Genomic DNA, 10414 nt, shown 5'->3' with positions numbered 1-10414 from the left:
TTTTTAAACTGTATTAATAATTTATGTTTAATACAAAAGGATGATTTAATGGTATCACCAAAGGTCATTTCTTCCATTGTGCATGTCCTTTACTCTCAGCCCCATAGCCTCACGCCATTCTTCACCCTCACACTTTCATCCCAAGGCAAACATGTGTCTTCATCTGAATCTATGGGTGTTGGAGTTAAATGTGGGGGCAGAGATTTAACACCTTGACACTAATGAAAATCAACCATTCTCCACTTTCAAATGGTCTATTACTACAAGATGGCAAACTCTTTTCTTGGTTTTTGTTTAAAAACATTTTATACATATATATGTATATATGTGTGTGTATGTATGGACATATGTATGTATATGCACATGTACATGTATATATGTATATATCCATCTCCAATATAAATATATCATATGTGAGAGTTGTAAATACTCCTTCGTCACATGTCTGTTTTCCTCATAGTATCATATCTTCAATGTTATGTTAACAACCCCATTTATTGATTGATGAAATTGTGTGTAAACCTGTATCCTCTGACATAGTTTATGTAGGGTCTCTTCTCAAATAAAGTATAAAACAACAATGCCCTTGGTTTATTTGGATTCATTTTATGGTAGGAAAGTATTAAATTTAAAGGTAGGTTGAAATTTGGGTAAGTCTAAATGTGTGCAGAGATAATGAACACATGGAATACTGCTTTGCTGAGTGTAAAAGTGGCTTGCATGATTTTTGAGGCAACCCCTGGGTTGAATATTGGATGGTGATGAGTGTTTCATGAAGTACGTACATGTATTTATGATTTGAGATTATGATGATGTCCCATTATTTCATATATGTTGTATTCAACCTCCCAGTTATAGTCATTTAAGTAAGTTCTCAAGCTGGGTAAAATATGTTCTACTGGAGATCCTTTCACAACAAAGATTGTATGATTCTTTAGCATAATTACTTTAAAACTCCTTACCTGTCCTTTCTCATTTCAAATATCCCTTCATTTTTCATATATGCCTTTGTTCTTTGCTTCATTCATATGTTACTTGTGTATTTCAAGACTTATTTTCACTAATTTCTTTCAAAAATATTGCTGGGTTATAGGGGAAAGGGTGTAGAGTTTGAGGAAGGGAAGTACAGGAAGCATTTCCACTCATAGGAGTTCAACGGAGATGTGGAAAGTTGCAAGGCAGAGTTTCTCCATTTCGCCATACTATTCATATTCACTGGCACTATTCACATTTTGGATGAGATCATTCTTGTGTGTGAGTGTAAGGGGGCTGTCTTGTGCATCATGTGATATTTTGATACGCACAGTTTTATTAGATGCACTAGCAAATCCCCTCCAGTGTGTAATGATTCAAAATGTCTCCTAACCTTGCCAAATGCTCCCTGGAGTGGAACTGGGAAAACACCCCAGTTGAAAAGAACTGATTAAACTTTGAAATCTTAATACACAACATCACACAGTATTAAAAGATAAATTAAACTCAGGAAATTTAAGAGTTCTATTATTCTTCAGCTCTTTCTAGACCAGCTTCTTGGCTGTACCTCATGATAAACTTGCTTCTTTTTTTTTTTTTTTTTTTTTTTTTTTTGGTACCTGGGATTAAACCCAAGGGCTCTTAACCATCAAGCCACATCCACAGCCCTATTTTTAAATATATAATTTTATTAAAGACAGGGTCTCACTGATTTATTCAGGGCCATGCTAAGTTGTTGAGGCTGGGTTTGAACTCTCAATCCTCCTGCCTCTGTCTCCCAAGTTGCTGGAATTACAGGCATGTGCTACTGTGCCCAGTTTTTGCTGCTTTTCTTCAAGCACACCTCCCTTCAAAGATCTTTGCTGAATCTGGACTCTGTGGTGCATACCAGTAATCCCAGTAACTCTAGTACCTAAGGCAGGAGGATCCCATGTTTGAGGCCAGCCTCGGCAGCTCATGAGACCTTGTCTCAAGAAATAAAAGAGTTGGAGATGTAGCACAGTGGTAAATCACCCCTAGGTTCAATCCCCAGTTCTCCCTCCACAAAAATTGTTGCTGAGAATCAAGTTATAATACCACATTTGGATTTTATATAGCACTAGAAGTACCTTATTCATCTCCATGTATTAAAATGTCTTCAGCTATAAAATACCTGCTGATACCATTTAAAATGTACAATCAGTGTACAGTTAATGCCCATGGATCTGAGTGGGAAGAAACACAAGCAGTTTTTTTTTTTTCAAGTTTTATGCCAAATGGGAATGATGCTGGAAAACCCCACAGGCAAAAACTTTTGTTTTTCAATTCTCCCATCATATTTTTCATCTGAATCTTGCCACATCATCACATAAATCACATGGTCATTAGTAGACCCTTTGTAAGGCTAGTGAGTACACAAACTCATTTTGAGGGGTAAGAGGAACTTGGATAAAATTTGTCCTAGTGAAGGTTAATTTCTCTGTGAAGCAATAGGAGTACATTACATATTTAGTGGACATTTGTTGAGTTGCACTGATTCCTCATTTTCCAAGGCCCTGGTCATTCATGCAGCATGCAAAGTTCTGGTATTAATTTGGCCCTTAAGCCTCACTCATGGAAACATGCAGAATCCAAAACTCTGAACAACCTGATGATGCAGAAGTTATGAGGGAAATATTTCTTCATGTGACTGCCTTTGCATTGGTGCCTTTCTGAAGGCAAAAGCAAATATTTCTCAAAGTAGGCTTTGGAATGCCCTTTTGAGTCTAGTCTAGAGGCTTGATCTTTTCACAGTCTAGTCCAGTGGTGGCATATAACTGAGGAGCATTAAAACCTGCTGGTCTTACTCCATATTCCTGGTACCCTCAGCTTCCTCCTCCACCAGGGAGTCCTCCCTGCTACACACAAAGGTAAAGGACACTATGAGGGTTTACATCTTCACTTTAGAATGTCATCATGCCCTCAGGATTCATTATTTTTCTTTTGTGCTCAGATCACTATCCAAGAACTGGATAAAGTCAGGGACTTCTAAGTCTGGAAGGTTCTTAATAATTCTACTCAACTATTTGCTTGTAGCCAGGTATCCAAAAACAGGGACATATTCCAATGCTAGAGGGCATGGTTTATAACATTATCTTATTAAGACAGCATGATTCTAAAATATCAACATCCCAGTGGTGACACAGAGAAGCAAGAGTCTAATGGAGATAATTCAAACACAGCAAGTGGCCATTCCTGAGCCTGAATCTGGAGGCTATGAGTGTGCCAAGAGCAGTAGGGTCATCAAGGTACTCAGGAGACACAGGACAGAGATTTGAATCAATGTGAAAGTTCACATCCAAGGTGCGGGTTGTTTTTTGCATTGATCTTGAACAGATGACAGGAGTGAGCACCCAGAATGTGTTTGAGGACATGTCCCCAGTATTTTAAGGCACAGTAGGGCCCCTAGCTCTGTGCCAGGCCCTGTTCTTTGCTTCTGTTGGGATGCTCAAAGTTACTTGCCTATTAGCCAGGGAGGTGTTCTATTTTAGCCTCTCTTTCTCCCCATTACCAATGTTCGAATTATTCAAATCACCAGCGCAGGACTCAGCAGAGGGTCTAATTACTGCCCTGCTTGCTGCTGGCTGATGAGCTGCAAGAGTCAGAGAATGACTTTAAGACAGTTAAGTGGGGAGAAGTAGCATCTTTGGAAAGTCGCCTAGAAGTCTTGATCTTACTAGGGAAAGCTGGATGCTGTGGCTGTGGAGAGCTTGAGGGATAAGGCCATTGTCTGACTACAGATCATGGCCAGATACCCACAACTCCAGAGAAAGCATCATCCTGGGATTTATTCAACTCATCTCTATGATTTCCTAGTCACAGTCCTTTCTCAGAACTTTGAGACATTTACACACCCGCCTTATGTCTTTCAGCTCACACAGTCTTGGATGACAAATGCTAAATTATAATAGAAAAAGGCCAGAGAAGGCGGAAGATGCCAAAACCCAGGAATGAGCTTCCCTATTTAAGTCAAGCTCTCTTCTTAGTGCTTCATGTGTGTAAGTTAATTATTCCAACAACATCAGGCATTAATAATATTCTCATTGTACCAATGTGCTAATCATGCCTCAGAGGTTCAGATAACTTGTGCAATTTTATCCAATTAATTGATGCAGAGCCAGGGTTTGAACCCAGCAGTTGGACCTAATACATGTATTCCTACTAGTCACTTTAGACCTCCTGCCCAAGACTAAGATGGAGGTTTGAGCTTAAACAAAACAAAACAAAACAAAACAAACAAACACAACAACAACAACAAAAAAAAACCAAACCAAAACAAAAACAAACAAAAAAGCAGAAGGGGGAAGAAAACCAGCCGTTTGGAAGACATGTATGTTTTAGGACAACCATTCATTCACTCATCATTCATTCATTCATTCAATCATGTGATCAATTTAGGAATGTGCTACAGCCAGGAGGTGTAAAGGTTTTAAAGTCCTCCCCTATAAATCATCACCCTTCCTGCTCCCTGCTGCACACTCTGGATCCCACAGTGAATGTGAGGCTGTTTAGCTTACTAAGAACTGGGCATGAGATGCAAAAGGAGGGCAAAGGAGGACAGAATTCTTATCCATGACTTCAATGAAGGCCAAGAAAACAGTATTTGTTAAAGACATTCCCCTGGGCTTCCCCCAGAACAGAGCCAAGTTCTCACTAGTGCCCTTGGGCCATGCATGGTAAATTATAGGATTTTGAGATACACTTTATAAGAATTCACTGGGAGTCTTGATTCTCAACTAAATGTTACTCTAGGTGGGAAACCAGAACCCTTCTCTTAGGCACCTAGGCACACATGGACCTAGAGAATAGGGCAATGTCTCAATCCTGACCTGACACCCTCCAGTGTCACTGCTCCAGGGACAAATTGGCCCTGCTAATTTCCCATCTCTGAGAGATGCAACAAGCCACTGTCTCCCATGACATAACGGAAAACCCCACTGGCAGAGTTATGTGCAATGGGGCTGATCATAAAAATGATTTATGTAGTTAGTTCATTTACTACCTCCGATGCTGGACCCAGATGCCAAGAGTTTGACTGACAATTTCTGTTTATTTATTTCTCACTATATAATATCTGACTTCACATTATAAATTCTTCTAATTGGAATTTCATGGCATCTGCTCTGATATTTATTGATTACATGCTCATCAGGGACTCTCTTCTTTCTGGGGATGAGATAGGCTCTGAGCCCTTAGTTCTGCCCCAATACCCCCATAGTGAGAGGACTATACTGTTACCTTTTGTCCCTCAAGGCAGACACCTGTCTATGTATTAGAGATATGATCACTAACAATGGATATCACTTGGGATTCAGAACAATTGGCAAAAAATGTAAAAGAGTAACTCAGAGTCTAAATGGTACTTGAAAACTTGAAGGAGGTCTATTGGGGTAGGGGAAGGCATGCCATTTCTTGTTTGGATGATATGTCCTTTTCCTTCATCCCCATTTGTACATCCAAATGACCACTAGTCTTTAACCCTTGACTTAGGATCATGCAAGAGAAGAGAGTTGGACTTTCTAATCTTCAGGTGATGCTTTTGCTCTGTTTGAGTTTCCAATATTCAATCTTAGAGGAGTAGGGGGTGAGAAGTAGGGGCAACGTTCTGAAATGTGCAAGATTATTCTCAGACCCAAGTAGGAGAGGTCAAGTGTTCCCCAAAAGATACCAGGAGAGTTAAGATGGTGCTTTTCTCTCGCCCTATAAATGTAGAGTCTTCCATCCAAAAATGATGAATCAGAAAATATTTTCTGAGACAAAGGAGATTTTTTTTTAACATGGATTACATCTCATAAAAGTTTCACATTTTCTTCAGAGAAATGAGGCCACTTTCTATGACATTGTTAGTGTTTCCCCCCAGTGTTATCCACTGTTTAGACTCCTCTCAGTACCATTCCAGTCACTCTTATTAACTCAAAGACTTCAGTCCAGCTGCCAGAGTTGACAAGGCTCCAAGCTTGATCTTCTCTACACTCACATCTCTTTGGGAGTCCTGGAGAAGGAAACTAACTTTACTAAGCACCTCCAGGGATCAGATGGTCACCTCAATAAACCCTCACTGAGTTACCATTACCAACTCTGTGAGTTCTGTATCTTTACCTTTCTAGGTGGGAAAGCTGAGGCTTGGAGAAGCTAAGTCTCATTAATTTTCTTTCCAAAGGACACAAAACAAGAATGAGACAGGTAAAAAATTCAAGTCTATGTTGGTCTGACTGCAAAACTAATTTTGTTTCTACTGGCTACTTCCTGGGAGGATTTTCTTTCAAGGAAAACTATTTTTTTTTTTTCAGCACCATTTGGTTCCTCAAATAAACTAGGAAGGAAGATAGCTCTCATTCTCTAAATGTCTTCCTTATCCTGTTAACCAGCTGAGAACCTTGACAAGTTATTTGACTTCTCCGGAGCTTAGGTTTCTCATTTCTAAGTAACACGGTCATATCCATGGTCTGTTGCTATAATATGGGATACTCTGAAGACATGACCAAAGCATTTAGTTCAGGGTCTTTTATTTAGTGAGCCTGAATAAATGGTAGGAGTCATTAATCATCACCATCATCTTCTTTATCTGTTTAAGAGTGGTCTCTATGCCCATCCCTCTTACTAAGAATAAAATGCCTGCTAACTGAGCAGTCCAACTTGTATCACTGTGCAATGATGGGCTGGTGGACCAGTGACAGCACTGACATTGTATTATTGATTTGTACCTTACAAGGCCAAGCCCTTTAGAGATTCATGAAATCAAACAATAAAAGAAAACCCCAGCTTTCATACTTTTCTTAAGCTTTGACCAAATTCAATCCATCTCTCCCCAGATTCCTCCAGTCTGTTCATGGCTATTTGTCTATGGCTGTCACACAAGGAGAAGGTCACTGGAAGACACTATTAGATCCAAGAATAATAACAGCTCCTTCAAAACTAGAATATATTTTGTGAAAGTAAAAAGTAGTCCTGCTGTCAAAATCTGAGCAATAGAAAGAGACAGAGCAGAGTAGAAGCTACCATTTTAGGTTCATCAGCTGGTTGTTTAAGTAAACTCTATTACTCTCATTTTACAAATGAGAAAAATGAATCTCATTGAGGTTAATTGATTTGCCTAATGGCACTGAGCTAGTAAATGGCAGAGGTGAAATATGAACCTAGGTTCATGTGACTCCAAAGTCAATGCTATTTCCAAAGTATTTTGATGCTTTTATAAACTTACAAGTATTTATAGATATATGCACACCTGCACATCATTGTATATATGTTACAGTTTACCAAAAGGCTTCTCTAGGTAGGGAGGTCTAGGGTGATTATATGAATTTGTAGAGCAAAAGGGACTATATGTCAGGGCTACCATTCCCCTCCCACATGGAATCTTTATGGGTTGGGAATAAACACTTATTAGTCATGCTCATATTGCCATGACACTGAGAGAGAGGATAAGAATCTAGAAAGTGTGATTGATTCAGTGGAAGACTGTCTTATTCCTGGGTAAGTTACTCCAGTTACTGGTCTTAAGATAGGAGCATGGCAAGATATTCTATACTATAGCCTAAAAGGACAGCAGAAAACCAACATCAGACATATTTGAGTTGTGGCTACTCTCTACCAATAAGACAAGGCAAAATCTAAGCTTTCATTTCACAACATCAAGATCAGAATCATTACTAGGGCTCCTCTCACCCAAAGTCCAGGTCATATCCTCTGGCCATGGTGCTGGAAGTTGGTCTTCTCTTACACTTTTTATCTAGGCACTGAGTTCAGCGGATGTGTGTAATGTGAGGCATTTATGTAAGAAGAGGCAAGCAAAATGCATACTTGGAATTAAAAAAAAGGCAGGAGGATGCTGCCCTTCCTATAATGGGCCAATGGCTTATTAAAAATAAGTAGCAAACAACAACAAACAAAAACAGAGGAAGCTTTGGGATTCAGTGAAAGACAATGTTTTCCCAGAGTGCATTTAACTTTGTCTGTAATAATGAAGATTAGAATAGGTGAGATAGTTGCTTACATTTATATAGATGTTCAAAAAAATTACTATTGTATTATCAATAAAAATACTGATGATAATAATGAAAGATCTTATTATAATATTGCCTATTACTAACATTAAAACTCTGACATTTTAAGAACAGAATTGCTAAAGCTCAGAGAGTTTAAAAAGTTGTCCAAATAGTAGTCAGGTACTAAGAAAGGATTTCTTGACCTTGGCAGTTTGGAATAGATTACTATTTGGGAGCTGTCCTTTGAATGTTTGAGCTGGCACCAGCTTGTGTCAGTGTAAGAATGGCACAGCATCCTTGACTTCAACCCTCTCCATGCTGGTAGCACCCCCTACATCATGAGAATAAATTGTCCTCAGATATGTCAAAATTGGCCCCATTGAGAATTGCTGTTGTAAGGAATGGAACTGTGTTTCACACTCAGGTATATAGGTCTTCTAAACCTGTTGCTTAAAGATACCATAAAGCAAGAAATGGTTTCTATATAAAAGTGATGGGATTAAGCACACGTGTAGAAATCCCCCCTAAAAAAGAAAAGAATTGAAAAATGATTTGCTAGCAGGACACAAATAGAGACTGGGGTGTAGCCCATGCCATAAACTTCAGAATGGCAGCTATAACAATAAAAGCTGTGGTGGAGTTGCTATGGTTCTCCCTCAGCCCCTTAATGTGACGCTAGACAAAGTCAATTGAGCTAAATGCTGAGACTTGCAGAGAAGAGGCCTGGGCAAGTACAGGAAGGTCAAGGGCAAATCCTTGAGTTCCGAATGCCCTGCTTACTTTTTCTGCCATCTCATCAAAAGCAGAAAAGTTTGTTAGGCTTCCCTTGGTCCCACGGCTCCACTCTGTCTGGGGACAGATCCAAGCATACTTTGAGCATGTCCAGTTCGTGGCTGGGACATCAGCCAAATAGTCAAAAGACATCTGCATACAGCCAAATCCTTCAAAATCCCAGTCCTCACCAGGCAGTTCTTTCCTCCTTGGATTTTCTAAAACTGCAGAAAAATCAATGATACACATACTCAACCCACAAACTCCTGCTGAGAAAAAGTTTCAGTTAAGCTGGGCAGAATGTCAAAGAAATTTACCCACCCTAGACAAGAATAAATAGAAAATTTGGACCTAAGTGCCCATGTTAAGCAAGAGAGAAAAATGAGGCAATGATGAACACATATATATGCCTTAGTCTGTTTTCTGGGGCCATAACTAAATACACAGGCTGGGTAATTGATATAGAATAAAAACTCATTCAGGCCAGCAAGTTCAAGGAGCTGCATCTAGTGAGGTCTTCTTTTTGATAGGGATTATCTTCTGAGTCCCAGAGTGATAGAGGACATCGCATGGTGAGACAGCAAGTTTGCTAACTTAGGTTTCTCTTCCTCTTAAAGTCACTAATGCAAGTCCCATCTATAATCTAATTTATTCTAATCCAATTAATACAACTATATATATGTAATATATAATTTTAATTATAAAATAGAGATTAAAATAGAGATATGGATGAATGATAGATACACAGATAGATAATTAGAAAGAAGGAAGACAAGAATTCAAAACATATTCAGGGAACCAAGTATAGAAAAGAAAGAAAAAGAGAAAAAAGTTTCATAAGAATACTTATAGTGCACTTATAGAATATTTGCAGGAATTTAATAAAATGATCTTTCTAATCAGATGACAAATAGCAGACCTAAAGAAAAAATAAATGATCTAAAGGAGCTAAGGAAGTAAACTGAAGACCAACAAGAGTATCCTTTTAAGACTAAAATAAAAGCATGGAATGTAAGGGGCATAGTTGAAAATGAAATTACTGATGCAGAAAAGGCCATGTGTATAAGGAAAGGGAGTTTCTTGCAGGCAGAGATAAGAGGTGTAAAAGGTGGACAGGATGAATATTAAAGGTAACTTAACTTGGGTCAGTTGATGTCTTTAAGAAGACAGTTCAACAAGTGGAATAGAAATAGTATTTGAAGATGTAGTCAAAGAAAATTATCCTCAAATTTAGAAAGAAATGGGTATATGTATATTGAAAAGTTAAACTGTATTTTAGGAAAACAGACATTTTCTGCCTAAATTATTAAGTTGCATGCATAAAAAAAATTGGAAAATTTCAGGAAAGAGGAAGCTCCAGAAGTCCATCCATCCATCCACCTTTCTATCAATTCATCCAACCATTTATTTATTACGACTTAGAGAGACAGTAGGATATAATTGGAAGTGTAGAATATATATGGGCATTGGAGTATTTCTTGCATCTGCCAGTTAACTGGAGGTTTGTTAGACAAGTTCTCTAAGTCTGAAGTTTCTTTATCTATAAAAGGGTTCCTTTAAGTTTGTGCTATTTGGCATAGCATTGGATAGCCTCTTAACAAATGCTAGATTCCTTTTGCGTTACTTCTGGTTACCCTTTCCCATCTATAAGTTCTTCTTTCCTTCCT

The sequence above is a fragment of the Sciurus vulgaris genome (genome assembly GCF_902686455.1).
Source record: "Sciurus vulgaris genome assembly, chromosome: 2".
Lineage (NCBI taxonomy): Eukaryota > Metazoa > Chordata > Mammalia > Rodentia > Sciuridae > Sciurus > Sciurus vulgaris.
This window is presented reverse-complemented; position numbering follows the sequence as displayed.